This window comes from Triticum dicoccoides, chromosome 6A (genome assembly GCF_002162155.2).
Source record: "Triticum dicoccoides isolate Atlit2015 ecotype Zavitan chromosome 6A, WEW_v2.0, whole genome shotgun sequence".
In the NCBI taxonomy this organism is placed as follows: domain Eukaryota; kingdom Viridiplantae; phylum Streptophyta; class Magnoliopsida; order Poales; family Poaceae; genus Triticum; species Triticum dicoccoides.
In genome coordinates this window covers 562,526,975-562,545,587 of record NC_041390.1, presented here as the reverse complement: position 1 = coordinate 562,545,587, position 18,613 = coordinate 562,526,975, and positions in this window count along the sequence as shown.

The following is an 18,613-nucleotide window of genomic DNA, read 5'->3' as shown; positions in this document are numbered from 1 at the left end:
GTCTGGCCCGTTACCTTTTTACCAAGTCAAACGGGCTGACCTTTTCACCGAAATGGGCCTTTGTTGGGCCATGCCACGTGTCGATGTATCATAGACGCCTTCTGTCCAATGAGTGGATGACATCTGTCCCAATGGTGAGCCAACACGTGTTTCCTCTGGCCAATGAGAATTTTACACGTGGAAAATCCCCATAGTTCCAGACTATTAACGGGTTATTGGATCCAAAACCGGACCCGATAGCTTAACGGCGACCTGTTATGGTGGATACCACATGTCGGTCACCCTTGACGAAAACACTTCTATGACGCGTGATTTATCGTCATGGAAGTGGACATTTCCGTGATGATAATTTTGGTAATGTCATGGAACACTTCTACGATATCACATGTATGACTATCTTGATTCTGTCATAAAATCGTCATGGATGTACATGCATGACAGAAAACGTGACCTACTGTGACAAACACGTATCATCACGGAAGTGTATTTTTTTGTAGTGACTCTAGGCACGATCTCCGGGAGCTCCTTAAGGGGTCTTCTAGTTGGTTGCTCCGGTGTGCGTAGATGGCATGGAGAGGAGTCCGTCTGCAAATACTTCAACTGATGTCTGTGGAGCTGGAGGAGTTGAAACTGGAGGTGCAATGGTGGCAGTTGTTGAAAGAGTAGTCCTGGTGTCACTAACAACTGGCACTGCTGAAGACCTTTGTGCCCTTGGCACTCTTTGAAAAGTATCTATGGTAGGTCTGTCATTCCTGTCCTAACCTTCTTCCTGGAGCTTCTCCACTTTGGTCCGGATCTCTGTGACCTTCACATCTATATCATGCAATTTTGTCTCAATGATCCTCTCAAGACTCTCTTGATTTTGAGTCAGGTTGGCCAAGCCCTTCTCAATTCTTACAGTAGCCTCAAGCAGATAACTGAGTTGGTCTTGCTTGGTCTTGAGCATCACAGTTGAAGCATCTCGTGCACTGGCTGCCTTTGCTGCTTTTGCAGCCTTTGCACTCTCTCTCTCTCTCTCTCTCTCTCTCTCTCTCCTCCTGAGCTTCTGCACTGATACGTCTTCAACATATCTATAATATTTTATTGTTCCATGCTGTCATATTATAATTCTTGGATGTTTTACAATCAGTTTACAATCATTTTATATCATTTTTGGGACTAACTGACATAGTGCCAAGTGCTAGTTGCTATTTTCTGCTTGTTTTTTTACATCACAGGAAATCAATATCAAACGGAGTCCAAATGCAGCGAAACTTTTTGTGGATTTTTTGGACCAAAAGACACCAAATGGGCGAGAGAAGCACCTGGGGGTGCCCCAAGGGGGGGGGCATAACCCACCAGGGCGCGCCTGGGCCCCCAGGAACGCCCAGGTGGGCTGTGCCCACCTCGGTGGCCTCCCGCACCGCCTCTTTGCTCTATAAATACCTCCTTGCTCCAGAAGCCCTAGGAGAGTCAATGAAAATCAATTCCAGCCACCGCAAGTTCCAGAACCACCAGATCCAATCTAGACACCATCACAGAGGGGTTCATCATCCTCATTGGTGCCTCTCCGATGATGCGTGAGTAGTTCATTGTAGACCTACGGGTCCGTAGTTAGTAGCTAGATGGCTTCCCCTCTCTCTCTTATGATTCTCAATACAATGGTCTCTTGGAGATCTATTTGATGTAACTCTTTTTGCGGTGTGTTTGTTGGGATCCGATGAACTTTGAGTTTATGATCAGATCTTTGTTTTTATCCATGAAAGTTATTTGAGTTTGTTGATCTCTTATATGCATGATTACTTATAGCCTGGTATTTCTTCTTCGAATCTTTTGTTTACTTAGGCTAACTAGATCGATTTTTCTTGCCATGGGAAGAGGTGCTTTGTGATGGGTTCGATCTTATGGTGCTTGATCCCAGTGACAGAAGGGGAAACAACACGTATGTATCGTTGCCATTAAGGATAACAAGATGGGGTCTATTTCTACATAAATAGATCTTGTCTACATCATTTCATCGTTCATATTGCATTACTCCATTTCTCCATGAACTTAATACCCTAGATGCATGCTAGATAGCGGTCGATGTGTGGAGTAATAGTAGTATGTAGCGACCCGACCTCAGACGGTCAAGTCTCTGTGCTTAATTGTCATCCCTGGGTCGGTATGCTGACACACACAGTGCTCGAGGATTTATAACAGAGGTAAATCACATGTATAAAGTAATGTAAATACTATTACCTCAATCCATATAGAGGAAGTAACAAAGGTTGTAGATTCCCATCAACACCAACGACAAAGTTGAGTGTAGAAATCGTAACCCTAACGTATCACTTACTCGTCGTAAGATTCCTACAACATGTGATGTTGCGGCCACAAAGGGTCCGTACATTGAATGTACCGGCAAATTCACACCATAAGACAAGGATGAAATAGCTATCACTACATGCATATTTGGCTGGTGGAACCTCTATGGTTATAATGTTTTTGTGAAAAGCTAATTTTTCCCTACATCAAAGGAATATATTTTATTTAACTACAAAGTTAGTTGATAAATATTGAGAAGGTTCCTCCAACTCAATCCCAAAATAATAATCATTAACCCCATCAAATTAATTAAATAAAGTGTTGAGATCAACATGATAATTCAAGAACCAGAGACTCAAGACGTCCATAACCGGGGACACGGCTAACCATGATTAGTTTATACACAATGCAGAGGTTTGCACACCTTTCCCCACAAGACTCGATCTCCGTTGGATTTCTCGCACTACATGATGTTTGAGAAATGGATGACCGAGACACAGTCTTTCAGAAGCATTAACTCTTTACTCCGGGAAGATCGATACACCCACAATCCCCCTACATCTGCTAGTCCACCTCTTCAAGAGCTCACGCAACTTACTCAACTATGCCAGAGCCCATAATGGCTTGTGGCTGCACACGGAAGTTTCTAGCATGAATAATATTATGATCCCTTTGAGCCTGGGTGGCATTCCATAGGGTGATCACACGGGTCCTCCGGGATCCCCTTGGGCAAACACTGGGTTCTCTAGGTGCCCGGGCAAACCACTGGGTGCTCCAGGGTGCCCCTACCAATCCACCCAGATGTGTATTAAAGTAGCCACCTTAAGTTAACCATTAAATAATAACTCTCACATATGTCATGAATTCTCTCAAACCAATCCACGTCTATAAGCATAGCATAGCAGTATGAGCGTAACGTAAAAGTAACTCCGAGGGGTTTGATAATAAGACAGGTAATAGGTTCTACCTCATCATCTACTTCCCAATACCCACATGTTAAACACTTCCTAATCATGCAATGTTTGAGGATGGGAACTAATGCATAAAAACTGGGTAATGAAAAGTATGATCAAAGTGTGAACTTGCCTGTACTGATGATGAAGATGATTCACACTCATAACTCATGATAGTTCTACTCGTCACACTCCGGTCAATCTATCGTGAGCAAGCAATAGTAATCACACATAAGCAATCACTCAAAAGATCAGAAAGAACGAAGAAGACAATTCGGAAAGCATCAAAACCAAGCAAATAACTCGTGCAACATAAAAAAATTCTAACAGTACCAAAATCATGTTTATTTGGCCTTATCAGAAAGTTTAGGTCAAGAGCTTTAATTTGCAAAAAGAATCAACTAAATCGGAGTTATAATACTCAAGTTACGATCAAACGAAGTTCAAATACAAAACTGTTTGAATTCAAATTTTAAACTTTCAAAAATAAGTTTAAGTTCTTTTACTATTTAGAGGAGATCATAACAAAGAAGTGGGCGTTGGTTTCATCTAATTCCGACTAACGAGCAAAAAGTAGTGATCGTTTTAAGACTAGGGACTAATTTGTAAAGAAAAATTATCATGAATAGGTCCCTGACCGAAATTAAAAAGAAAAAAGAAAAAACTATCGAGCGAACGCTCGCTATGGAACCCTAACGAACGAAAATGTTCGCTAGATCTACCTAAACAGAGAACGACCGTTACCTAAAAAACCAGATTTTTAAATAAAAACAAAATCTTAGCGAAAACCGAATCGGTGTTCGGGTTATACCGGTCCACGGTGATTCGGCAAAGAAAACCGATGACGGCGACGATGAACTCCGGCGACGGCGGAACAGGACGGCGGCTCCGGCGCGGCAGCGAGGCATCAGCTCCACGCGGCGGCGGGGCAAAGCGCGGGCGGCGGCGCAGGCGAGCGGTGGTGGTGCAGCGGTGAGGCGGCATGCAGCGGTGAGGCAACGATGAGCGGCGAGGCGGCGGCGCAGATATGGCGGGATGCGGCGGGGCGCGGCGAACGAGGGGAGAGAGGCGGGGCCGTGGCCTCGGGTTTTTATGGAGGGAGGGGCGGCGCGGTGGCGTGCGGGAGGGGGCAGAGCAGGCCGAGGCGGGATTGCCGTCGAGGTCGGCGACGGTGTCGTGAGGGCAATGGACTCCCGCGGGTGCTCGGGGACGATGCGGGGCTGGGCTGGGTCGCGGCCTGGCTGGCTAGCTGGGCCGATCCAGTTCGGCGAAGAAGAAAAGTTTTTTTAAAATATTTTTCCAGACAAATAAAAGAATAAAACAAAATAAATTAAAATATTATATAGGCATATAATATATCAAAAAATTTAGAAAAAGATTTTCTATAAGATGAAAATTTTTCTAGCATCAAATGAAATCCATAGAAATTCAAATAAACCAAACAGTGCTATTGCTACAATAAAAACTAGTAAAATCATTTTAAAAAATACCAAAATAATTTCAAATTTATTTCTCTCCAATTTTCTATTGTAGGGAATCATTTTACCCTAATTTCCATATATTTTATTTTTGGAGAAAAATAATTTGAATAAAACCCAAATAACTCCCAATTGAAAATAATTTCAAAGGGGACTTTAAATTTGATTGTTTGAAACTTCCAACTCATATTTCATATGATTTGAAGAAGTCAATTTATCTTCTCTCATTAAAATCATTGAGTTGCTTAAAGTTTCTGAATTTGAAATCTTTCCAAATGGAATTCAAAACTTTTCAAAACCCTTTATCATTTAAATAAATGGAAGAAGTCATGCCATCTTCTCTTTAGGGTTTTGTATTTGAAAAGAATTTGAATTCATGGAGATCATAAAAGCAAGATGAAAGTTTGGGAAAGTCCTTTTATTCCCTCTCATTTAACTTTCAAAAGTTTCGAATTTCACTCAATTTCACTCATCACAATCAAGCAAACAATCAAAACTATCTATTTAATATAACATTCCAAAATTTAGAATTTTGGGATGTTACAAACCTACCACCCTTAAAATGAATCTCGTCCCCGAGATTCGGAGAGGCTAGCAAGAAATAAGTTAGGGTTTGGGGGTCTCCTCAAAATCCATCGATTGTCGCAGGAGGGGGGTCTGGGGTGCTACCACCCTTAGAAGCATAGTCACGGTTCCATCAATACTCATATACTTCCTCCTTTTCGTTGACAGTGTCGATCCTCTCAGATCTTTAGGATAATTTCTTCTCTAGGACCTTGCGGTACTAGCATAACCTTTTTCCTCAATCCTTGGGTCGTCCTTTCATCTTGGCAAGGTTATACCATGACTGGGTCTTCATAGCTGATGGGTCTGGCGCCAATACTAAACAACTATCAATATCTCCTGGTGGTCAACAATTTATGGTTTCTCCTACAGGAAATGGGTCTGGGCTTCATTCTCACCGTATATCCTATGATTGGCAATAGCTGCCGTGTACAAGGGAAAATTGTCCTACCATTCTAAGGTTTAAACAAGGTTTTAATCGTCATCTCTCTACTATAGGTAGGTTACTCAGATTTACCATCCCATATAGCAAGGCGAATAATAAGAGTAAGTCGGTATGGTGATCAATCCATCCCGCACCCAAATCATTACCTTGTATACGGTTTAGCGAATATTGCATTCTAACACTCTGTCATCCTCACAAGCATTGCAGAATTTCTCTTGTCGACGAACCGAGTTCGAATAAATCCATTGATTCTGCAAGCCAAACAAAACATCTATCGTACCTTCACAACTCTCAGGTTTTTGCGTTACTCCAGCAAGATCGTGTGTTGATAGATGTAACTTCTTCCAGGGTTTTTTTCCTTTAGCAAGAGTGTGCTTGATTCTTGGCAGGTCCTGGGGCCTGTGAGTTATGTCCCATCTCATCACTTGTAAACCTTGAACTCATCATCGGGGCAACTGCTCGTTATTCCAACATCCAGCTTCCTAGCATACTTAAAATCCATCCAATTGTACTGTCTCTCTTCCTTCTATTGGCACCAAACTAAGATGTGATTACTCCGACTCATCATGGAGTTACAATTGCTCCTTATTACCAACATTATACCTTCTCTATATCCAATAGTACTTCATCCCTTCATACTCTTGGGGTATCACACATATCGAGACAAAACTCGTACTCATTTTGTCTGAAATCCACTCAGTGGAATATCCTTATCTTTTCCAGGGGTCAATTGTCCTCGCAGGGTACTACCACCCTTGAAATGCACAAATTCATCCATATACCATATTTCTCATATCCTCGAAAATGGTCAAAAATCTTCTTCATAGAGTAACAACTCATAAGATCCATATCACTACCAACGATGCTAACTTTATTGATTCTCAAAGTATTACAATCTCCTGCACTTCCATTACATGCCTCAACTCAACACCTCAATATAAAGTAAAATGTTCTCACTACTACCATTATACTTCTCACAACTAATTATCACTAGTCTCCTTCTCCTTGGGACAATCTCTGGCAAAGTGCCCTGCTTCATTACAGTGAAAACATATTACTTCTGACAAGTCTCGAGGTTTCCTTTTTGGGCAACTGCTGAAGTAGTGCCCCGACTCCTTGCACTTGAAACATGTCATATGACTCAGGTCCCTCCTGAAATCTAATCTATTTCTCTTCCTGGATTTTTCCGTTCCAATCATGGATTCTATTTCCTATGGGTCATACTCTACTTCCTCTATCGGGAATTCTACTAGATCTCCATTCAAATAATTCAGGGAGATGTGTCCTTCTTATCCACATGAATAGCAAGACTTGGTGCAGGGTTTAAGTGGGTCTTCTTCGGGTGTGTCATCCAGCTCTTCCTTCATCACAAATTCTTCTAAAATTTCCATGAGGGCTCCTCTCATTGCTTCTTTCTTCTGTTGGATGGTTTTTTGTACCATGGGGTAAATGTGACACTGAGCAGGGTAGTGGGTAGTCCCTTCACACAAGAAACAAGTGATCTACCTAGTTGGGCATTCTTTAGCTGGGTGACTTCCTTCACAATTAGGGCATTCATCCTTGTGTTCTTTATGGTTATGTCCTATTTCTCCACAAAGCTTGAATGCACAAGGTTTCTTCATATCCTTTCTAGAAGGCTTGAATTTCTGGGACACAAACCGAGGCTTTAGCAAAGTCAACTTAAAATCTTTCCAAGTGGTTACTCCTTGCCATCCATTGATGGTTTGGTACATCCTTCACCAAGTAGCATGTAACGCCCCATATGTAACTTGCCATATTTGTATTCCAACTCTTGCCATTTTTGGCTCTAAGTTATGATATTCCCTCGTGGTTGGGTTTTGTCTTTGTTTTGCATTTTTTCCATGCCATGCATCTCATATCATGTCATCATGTGCATCGCATTTGCATACGTGTTCATCTCATGCATCCGAGCAATTTCCCCGTTGTCCGTTTTGCATTCCGGCACTCCCATGTCCTCCGGCGCCCCTTTTTGCCTCTTTTCATGTGCGGGTGTTAAACGTTCTCGGATTGGACTGAGATTTGCCAAGCGGCCTTGGTACACCATCGGTAGACCGCCTGTCAAGTTTCGTGCCATTTGGAGTCCGTTTGATACTCCAACGGTTAACCGAGGAACCGTATAGGCCTTGTGTGTGTTGCAGCCCAACACCCTCCAAAGTGGCGCAAAACCCATCCAAACCCCCTCCATCCTCTCGGTCGTTCAATCACGATCGCGTGGCCGAAAACCGCACTCCATTTGGACTCTCCTAGCTCCTTCTATGTATAAATAGGTGCCCCCTCCTCCAAATTCGCGGTGAAACCCTAAAAATTCTTCCCCGCCGCCACCGGACGTGTCCGTCCAGGCCGGACACACGCAGCCTGCCACGAATCCACCGCCAGCCGCCGCCGCCCCGCGCCCGAGTGCTCCGTCGCCCCGCTCGCCGGCCTCCACCGCCCTGCACCGTCCGGCGACCGGTGACCCCGCGCCCGTCTCCGCTGGAGATCTCGCCGCCCGCCGGACCGGCTCCCTCGACTCCGGCCACCGGCTCCCTCGCTCCGGCCCCCTCCTTCCACAACTCCGGCGAAGCATCTCTGGTGAAATTCGTAATCCGCGCGCCAGATCTGGATCCAGATCCACTAGGGTTGACCTCTATTTTCGTCTAAGTCTTTTTATGCATATTTTTTCTAGCTATGTTCATCAGGCCATATCTCATCATCCGTAGCTCCGTTTTGCGCGTGTGAGATATCAAATTGTTTGTTAGATGTCCTCTTCATTTCAGTCCATTGCACCATGCTTGTTTGAGTCCATCTTGATGCCCTAATGTTTGTTGCAAGAGTGCTATAAAATGTTAGTTTCTGTTTCTTAACAGATTATGAGCTTTTGTCATTTTTGCCATGATTATTGTGTGCCTCCTATGAACTTGAGCCCTACATGTGTTTTGGGCTATGCCATGCCATCTTTACAGGGGTATATGCCATGTATTTTTTGTGATCAATGTGGTGACTAGCACAAGCATGCAAAGTAGTTCTCGTGATGTTGTTGATTTCAGGGACTTAGAATTCTACTAAGTCTTTTCCCTGATGTTATTTTTATGCCATGTATTCATGTTGCTACAGAGTGATCCATGCCTCTTTTGAGCATGTTCAGTAAGGATGATTTTGAGATATTTTGAGGTTCTATCCATCCATGTCTTTATTTGCAATTATGGAGTACCCTAGCATGACTCAATCTTGCTCTACTTTCGCTATAAAATGTTCCTGGCAGATTGTTTACGTGTTAATCAATTTTGCCAAGGTTGTTGTAGTTGATCCTTGCATGCTATGAGATGGTTCTTTCCATGGTTAGCTTCTTGAACATGTCTTGTTGCTGGGTGTATGCTTAGTTTGTCATGCAATGCCTTGTGGTGAGTGCATCGAGCTCGCAAACATGCCTATGTAACTCTGTTTTTTGCCATGTCCAGTTTTCTGCTAAGTCTGAATCTGTTAACGAAACTTGCTATATTTACATGGGTGCCATCATATTTTCTGATCCTTTTTGGCTTATGGACAATAAGGGACTTTTGTTATATGCTTTGAGTAGATTCATGCCATGCCTTGATTTGCTATGTCCCGATCCTATAGCATGCTGTTATCTTGCTCCAAACATTGCTTCCTGATGTTAATTCCTGACATGTTATTTTCACCAAGTCTGTGAAGCTGATATCTTTTGCACTTTTGCCATGCTTGTTTGAACCTGCTATTTTGTGATTTAGCCATAGCTCAGTGTTCATCTTTTGTCAAGCATCTTGAGTGGATCACTGCCATGTGCTTTGTTGCTATGTTAGATTGCAGTAGCTTATTTTCTTGTTGCATTTTAGATGGCATCGTGATGTTAATCGCAGAATAGTGCCATTTTTGTTTTGCTTGCCTTTTGCAAACCGTGCATCCGATTCCAGTGATCTTTATATCGATTTCGACCGAAATCAACTCATCTTTCCAGCAGCACTCTTGGTTTTCCAAGTTGAGGCCTGGTTCAATCTTTTCCTTCCAGAGCACGCATATGCATTGCATATCACATCCCGCATGTCATGCCATGTTTTGCATCATGTTGCTTGCACATTGCACCATGGTTGATTGTCGTTTCCTTTTCTGTTGTTCTTGCTTTGGGTAGATCCGGGAGACGAGTTCGTGATCGAGAAGCCCGTTGAGTATGCTTACGAGGATCAAGCTTACGTCAACTCGGAGAACTTTGCAGGCAAGATGACCATTCCCTCGAAATCACTTCTATCTTTGCTTGCTAGATGCTCGCTCTATTGCTATGGCTATGCCGTGATACCTACCACATGCTTTATCATGCCTCCCACATTGCCATGTCAAACCTCTAACCCACCTTGTCCTAGCAAACCGTTGTTTGGCTATGTTACCGCTTTGCTCAGCCCCTCTTATAGCGTTGCTAGTTGCAGGTGAAGATTGGAGTTTGTTCCTTGTTGGAACATGTTTATTGTTGGGATATCATTATTATATCTTGTTTACTTTAATGCGCCTATATACTTGGTAAAGGGTGGAAGGCTCGGCCTTATGCCTGGTGTTTTGTTCCACTCTTGCCGCCTTAGTTTCCGTCATACCGGTGTTATGTTCCTTGATTTTGCGTTCCTTATGTAGTTGGGTTATAATGGGAACCCCTTGACAGTTTACCTTGAATAAAACTCCTCCAGCAAGGCCCAACCTTGGTTTTACCATTTGCCACCTAAGCCTTTTTCCCTTGGGTTCCGCAGACTCAAGTGTCATCTTTATTTTAAACCCCCCCGGGCCAGTGCTCATCTGAGTGTTGCTCCGAACTGAGATGCCTGCAGGGCCACCTTGGGGAAACTTGAGGTTTGGTTTTACCCATAGCTAGTCTTATCTGGTGTTGCCCTACGAACGAGATTCGTGTGAGTCCTATCGGGATTTTTCGGCACATCGGGTGGCTTTGCTGGTCTTGTTTTACCATTGTCGAAATGTCTTGTAACCGGGATTCCGAGTCTGATCGGGTCGTCCTGGGAGAAGGAATATCCTTCGTTGACCATGAGAGCTTGTGATGGGCTAAGTTGGGACACCCCTACAGGGTTTTGAACTTTCGAAAGCCGTGCCCACGGTTATGGGCGGATGGGAATTTGTTAATGTCTGGTTGTAGAGAACTTGACACTAAACTTAATTAAAATGGATCAACAGCGTGTGTAGACGTGATGGTCTCTTTTCGGCGGAGTCCGGGAAGGGAACACGGTCTTGTGTTATGCTTGAACTTAAGTAGTTTTCAGGATCACCTCTTGATCTTTGTAGCTTCTCGACCGTGCTTTGCCTTCTCTTCTCGCTCTCATTTGCGTATGTTAGCCACCATATATGCTAGTGCATGCTACAGCTACACCTCACTACCTTTTCCTTCCCATAAGCTTAAATGGTCTTGATCGCGAGGGTGTGAGATTGCTGAGTCCCCGTGACTCACAGATTACTTCCGAAACCAGATGCAGGTGCCGATGATGCCATTCCAGGGGATACGACCGAACTCAAGTGGGAGTTCGACGAGGATTCAAGATGTTACTACGTTTCCTTTCCAGACGATCAGTAGTGGAGCCCAGTTCGGGTGATTGGGGATCTATCGCATTTGGGGTTGTCTTTATTTTCGTTCCGTAGCCGGACCTTGATTGTATTCTGGATGATGTAATGCTATATTTATGTATTGTGTGAAGTGGCAATTGTAAGCCAACTCTGTACCTCTTTCTTATTCGGTACATGGGATGTGTAAAGATTACCCCTCTTGCAACATGCCTACAATACGGTTATGCCTCTAAGTCATGCTCCGACACGTGGGAGATATAGCCGCATCGTGGGTGTTACATAGCAGCACCTCTTTCAAAACACTGAAGAGCATGTTGGGTCATATTCTTTCCGGCTATAGTGCTATTCTTCATGAAATCTTCCATGTTCTGAATCCATTGGTCCGTCTCCAATTGAGTCATCGGTCCAGAAAATATGGGTTCATCTCCATTCCTCCTCTATTGGGTCCATGGGTTTGGGGTGAGATGAGAGAGACAGAGAGGGATACACACAATGCTAACAATAGTTTTGAAAAGACAGATTTTATTGTGGCTGTCGGAAAAACATCAAACAAATGACAGCTCATAATCGTCGCATCTAACATAGGTATATAACAGGGGTTTGGTCTTCTAAAGGTCAATAAATCTTCAAGGTCGTCTAACTCTTCAAGTCTTGTTCATGCCCCCAATGGCTTCTTCCGATCATGCTTGTCTTTCTCAAATCCTTTTTGCCATCTCATCTCTGTTGTAGCAAAGTCTCTCGTGACATCCTTGAATATTCTGGAGTTGCATTCCAAACTTCTGGGTTTCAACACCCTTGGCATGAGCCATGGTCCTACTGTCCTTTAGTTCCTGACAAATCTCCGGTATTCTCGAGGTTTTGCTCCTCTCGCTTGGCTACTTTCAGCTTCTGGGGTCCTGAGTTCTTCACGAAAATGCTTCTTTGTCAAATACGGCTTCCTAAAGATCCATCTTATAATTCTTGATGTAATACTACAAATCCTGGTGACACCAGCTAAGTTTAAAACTTCATCTTACTTATAGGTGCTCCATCAGCCTTCTACCATCCAATCCTTCTGAAGAAATGCATCCTTAACTCAGCACGGTGACAATAGCATCAGCGGGCGATGACATCACGGATAACCGTGTTTATGCCCATGTCGTTGCCATGAGCTTTCATTCCATAATTGACATCTCCTGCCTTGGGGTTTTCTTGACAAAATCTTTGAGTTTTTTTAACTCTCCATGTTCCGGTCTTTCTCCGATACACCTTGATCTCGGGTATTAACAGCTTCAATAGTCTCACAAGTTCCATAAGGGTAACCCTCCTTGGTCATACCAATCTGGAAATTCTTCAGAGCCTTCAAATTCTCCTAGTATTCGGAGTCTTCAACCATTGTAGTTTCCATTATTATAATGCACGGTAAAATCCTCTTCATTCCAAAGTGGTCTTAGTTGTCTGATATCTTGTACTTCTTGGAGTGGTCTCATCAGTCAAATCTTCATGGTCAAAAGGGGAAAGGGGTATAGTCTCACTAAAAGGGAATATTTGAATAAGCTCCGAAAAGAAGAGAGGAAAAGATCTTTTTGAAAATGAAGTTGTAGAGAAAAATCTTTCCTATGGGCTTGCCGGTTTCTAGGGGTCACGTCCTACAGTCAACATGTGCTCTAATACCATCTTGTAGTGACCCGACCTTAGACGGTCAAGTCTCTGTGCTTAAGTGTCATCCCCGGATCGGTATGCTGACACACACAGTACTCAAGGATTTATAACAGAGGTAAATCACATGTATAAAGTAACGTAAATACTATTACCTCAATCCATATAGCGTAAGTAACAAAGGTTGTGGATTCCCATCAACACCAATGGCAAAGTTGAGTGTAGAAATCGTAACCCTAATGTATCACTTACTCGTCGTAAGATTCCTACAACATGAGACATTGCAGCCACAAAGGGTCGGTACATTGAATGTACTGGAAAATTCACACCATAGGACAAGGATGAAATAGCTATCACTACATGCATATTTGGCAGGTGGAAGCTATATGGTTATAATGTTTTTGCGAAAAGCCAATTTTTCCCTACATCAAAGGAATATATTTTATTTAACTACAAAGTTGGTTGATAAATATTGAGAAGGTTCCTCCAACTCAATCCCAAAATAATAATCATTAACCCCATCAAATTAATTAAATAAAGTGTTGAGATCAACATGATAATTCAAGAACCAGAGACTCAAGACGTCCATAACCGGGGACACGGCTAACCATGATTAGTTTATACACTCTGCAGAGGTTTGCGCACCTTTCCCCACAAGCTCGATATCCTCCGTTGGATTCTCGCACTACATGATGTTGGAGAAACGGATGACCGAGACACAGTCTTTCAGAAGCCTTAACTCTTTACTCCGGGCAGACCGGTACACCTACAATCCCCCTGCATCTGCTAGTCCACCTCTTCAAGAGCTCACGCAACTTACTCAACCATGCCAGAGCCCATAATGCTTGTGGCTGCACACGGAAGTTTCTAGCATGAATAATCTTATGATCCCTTTGGGCCTGGGTGGCATTCCATAGGGTGATCACACGGGTCCTCCGGGATCCCCTTGGGCAAACACTGGGTTCTCCAGGTGCCAGGGCAAACCACTAGGTGCTCCAGGGTGCCCCTACCAATCAACCCAGATGTGTATTAAAGTAGCCACCTTAAGTTAACCATTAAATAATAACTCTCACATATGTCATGAATTCTCTCAAACCAATCCACGTCTACGAGCATAGCATAACAGTATGAGCATAACGTAAAAGTAACTCCCAGGGGTTTGATAATAAAACAGGTAAAAGGTTCTACCTCATCATCTACTTCCCAATACCCACATGTTAAACACTTCCTAATCATGCAATGTTTGAGGATGGGAACTAATGCATAAAAACTGGGTAATGAAAAGTATGATCAAAGTGTGAACTTGCGTGTACTGATGATGAAGATGATTCACACTCATAACTCCTGATAGTTCTACTCGTCACACTCCGGTCAATCTATAGTGAGCAAGCAATAGCAATCACACATAAGCAATCACTCAAAAGATCAGAAAGAACGAAGAAGACAATTCGGAAAGCATCAAAACCAAGAAAATAACTCTTGCAACATAAAACAATTTCTATAAGTACCAAAATTATGTGTATTTGGCCTTATCAGAAATTTTAGGTCAAGAGCTTTAATATGCAAAAATAATCAACTAAATCGGAGTTATAATACTCAAGTTACGATCAAACGAAGTTCAAATACAAAACTGTTTGAATTCAAATTTTAAAACTTTTTAAAAATATGTTTAAGTTGTTTTACTGGTTAGAGGAGATCATAACGAAGAAGTGGGCGTTGGTTTCATCTAATTCTGACTAACGAGCAAAAAGTAGCGACTGTTTTAAGACTAGGGACTAATCTGTAAAGTAAAATTATCACGAATAGGTCCCTGGCCGAAATTAAAAAGAAAAAATATTGAGCGAACGCTCGCTATGGAACCCTAACGAACGAAAACGTTCACTAGATCTACCTAAACAGAGAACGACCGTTACCTAAAAAAACCAGGTTTTTAAACAAAAACGAAATCTTAACGAAAACCGTATCGGTGTTCGGGTTATACCGGTCCACGGCGGTTCGGCGAAGAAATTCGACGATGACGGCGATGAACTCTGGCAACGGCGGAACTGGACGGCGGCTTCAGCGCGACAGCGAGACATCAGCTCCACGCGATGGCACGGCAATGCGCGGGCGGCGGCGCAGGCGAGCGGTGGTTGTGCAGTGGTGAGGCGGCGTGTAGCGATGAGGCGGCGATGCAGTGGCGAGGTGGCGGCGCAGATCCGGCGGGATGCGGCAGGGCGCGGCGAATGAGGGGAGAGAGGCGGGGCCGGGGCCTCGGGTTTTTATGGAGGGAGGGCGGCGCGGTGGCGTGTGGGAGGGGGCAGAGGAGGCCTGGGCGGGCATGGCCGTCGAGGTTGGCGGCGGTGTCGTGAGGGCAATGGGCTCCTGCGGGAGCTCGGGGACGGCGCGGGGCTGGGCTGGGCCGCGGCCTGGCTGGCTAGCTGGGCCGGCCTAGTCCGGCGGAGAAGAAAAGTTTTTTTAAAACATTTTTCAGAAAAATAAAAGAATAAAACAAAATAAATGAAAATATTATATAGGCATATGATATATCAAAATTTTCAGAAAAAGATTTTCTATAAGATGAACAATTTCTACGTCAAATAAAATCCACAGAAATTCAAATAAATCAAACAGTGCTATTGCTACAATAAAAACCAGTAAAAATCATTTTAAAAATACCAAAATAATTTTAAATTTATTTCTCTCCAATTTTCTATTGTAGGGAATCATTTTACCCTAATTTACATATAATTTATTTTTCAAGAAAAATAATTTGAATAAAACCCAAATAACTCAAAATTGGAAATAATTTCAAAGGGGACTTTAAATTTGAATCTTTGAAACTTCCAACTCATATTTCATATGATTTGAAGAAGTCATTTTTATCTTCTCTGATGAAAATCATTGAGTTTCTTAAAGTTTCTGAATTTGAAATATTTCCAAATGGAATTCAAAACTTTTCAAAACCCTTTATCATTTAAATAAATGGAAGAAGTCATGTCATCTTCTCTCTAGGGTTTTGTATTTGAAAAGAATTTGAATTCATGGAGATCACAAAAGGCAAGATGAATGTTTGGGAAAGTCCTTTTATTCCCTCTCATTTAACTTTCAAAAATTTCGAATTTCACTCAATTTCACTCATCACAATCAAGCAAACAATCAAAATTGTCTATTTAATATAACATTCCAAAATTTAGAATTTTGGGATGTTACATAGTAGATGCAGGCAGGAGGCGGCCTACTAATCTGGGACGTGATGCCTATATAATGATCATTGCCTGGATATCGTCATGATTATTTGAAGTTCTATCAATTGCCCAACAGTAATTTGTTTACCCACTGTTGCTATTTTCTCGAGAGAAGCCACTAATGAAATCTAGGGCCCCTGGGTCTCTTCTTTATTATATTTGCCTTCGCGATCTATTTTTATTTGCTTTTATTTTTAGATCTATTAATCCAAAAATCCAAAAATACCTTGCTGCATTTTTTATATTTATTTTATCTCGCATTCTTGTGAGATCTATTTATCCAATCTACTAAAATTTTACCTATCTTTTTACCCATGAGGGATTGACAACCCCTCTCTTACGTCGGGTTGCAAGTATTTTTTCTTTGTGTGCAGGAGCTATTTACGTGGTGTTGCGTGGTTCTCCTACTGCTTCGATAACCTTGGTCTCATCACTGAGGGAAATACATATCGTAGTTGTGCTACATCACCCCTACCTCTTTGGGGAAATAGCGACGTAGTTCAAGCCGCATCAAAAGGAATTTCTAGCGCCGTTGTCGGGGTGGATTCACGTCTCCCATCAACTTGCCAATTTCTGGCGCCGTTGCCGGGGAGACATCATCAACATCTACCAGGTTCCTAATCACAAATCTCCTCTCCTTACAATTTACATTATTTTCCATTTGCCTCTCGTTTTCCTCTCCCCCACTTCACAAAAATTTACCATTTTATTCACCCTCTTTTTCATTCGTCGTTTTCTCGTCAGTTCTGTTTTTGTGTGCAATTTTGTTTGCTACTTTTTGTCGTTATGGATAGTTATTCCGCTATTGCGTGCACTCCCGAGAACGAGGTTCTTAACTTTAAACAAAGGGGAGGGGAATTTAAAGGATACTTGGTATAGGATTTGCAATGCTCATAATAGATCTATCCATAAGCAATCTACCCTTGTTCTTCTTCGCTGTTTTTATGTGGGCATCACCACTTGGTATAAATTCATCCTTGATACGATTACCGGTGGAAATTTCTTGATGTGTCCCTCTCTTGATGCTTTTAATGCTATGAGAAATTTAGTGGGTTCACCGCCTCTTGCGATTAATGAAACAACTTTGACTCTTGAGCATGTTATGGAAAGACTAGATGCTATTGAAAAGAAAATGCTTAACGAAGAACATATTGAAAATATGGATAAAAAGATGCATAATTTTGCTACTAAGTTTGGGTCAAAAGCGGGAGAAGTTTTTAAGTTGTTAAAAGAAAACGGGACCGTAATGCATGAAAGAATTGAAGAAAGCCCCTCTCGGATCGATAAATCACTCGTACAGCAACGTCCTAAACAAACGGTTTTTAACCCCTTTCTGCGACGGTATTTGGAACCGTCGCCAAGTGAGTGCGTGTGATAGGGTGTCCTTCCCACATGACCCAGAAATCATCGGGGATAGGACCTCCTGGGACCCAGGCTGGGGCCGTGTGCGATTAGGTGAGGCATCGAAACCCAATCATTTCCGTAGGTATGTACATCCCGCATGGTAATACGAGAAAATCATTTCCGTAGGTATGTACATCCCACACGGTGAATCCTAGAAAATCATTTCCGTAGGTATGTACATGTAGCGCCCCGAGATCGATGTGCCAGGTGTCCTCTAGTTATTTGTTGTTGTTGCCTTGTCATTGCTTGCGTGTCATGCATTGCATATCATGTCATCATGTGCATTTCATTTGCATATGTGTTCGTCTCTTGCATCCGAGCATTTTCCCCGTTGTCCGTTTTGCAATCTGGCACTCCTATGTCACCCGGTGTCCTTTTCTACCTCTTTTTCATGTGCAGGTGTTAAACATTTTCGGATTGGACCAAGACTTGTCATGCGGCCTTGGTTTACTACCGTAGACCGCCTGTCAAGTTTCGTGCCATTTGGACTTCGTTTGATACTCCAACGGTTAACCGAGGGACCGAAAAGGCCTCGTGTGTGTTGCAGCCCAACACCCCTCCAAACTGGCCCAAAACCCACCTAAACCTCCTCCATCATCTCGGTCGTTCGATCACGATCGCGTGGCCGAAAATCGCACCTCATTTGGACTCTCCTAGCTCCCTCTACCTATATAAACACCTTCCCCTCCGAAATTCGCGATGCAAACCCTAGATCCCTCCATCTCCTCGCGCTCCGGACAAAAACCCCGCCGACGGACATGTCCGCCCCGCTTCGCCCGGCCAACCACCGCCCGACACCTGTCACGCCGCCCCCCCACCGCCGCCGCGGTGCGCGGAGCCCATCCGGGGCCCGCGCGAGCCCGGATCTCGCCGCCGCCTGACCCGCGTTTCTCCGCCGTCTTCTCCAACATCGGCCGGCCCCGCTGTTGGCCGGACTTCACCGCTGCTCGCCGGACTTCACCACCGCCCTGGCGCAGCCAACCGACACCGCCGGCGAGCTTCACGCGCCCGAGGTGCCTCGCCTCCCTACCGTGCTCCGACGACCGC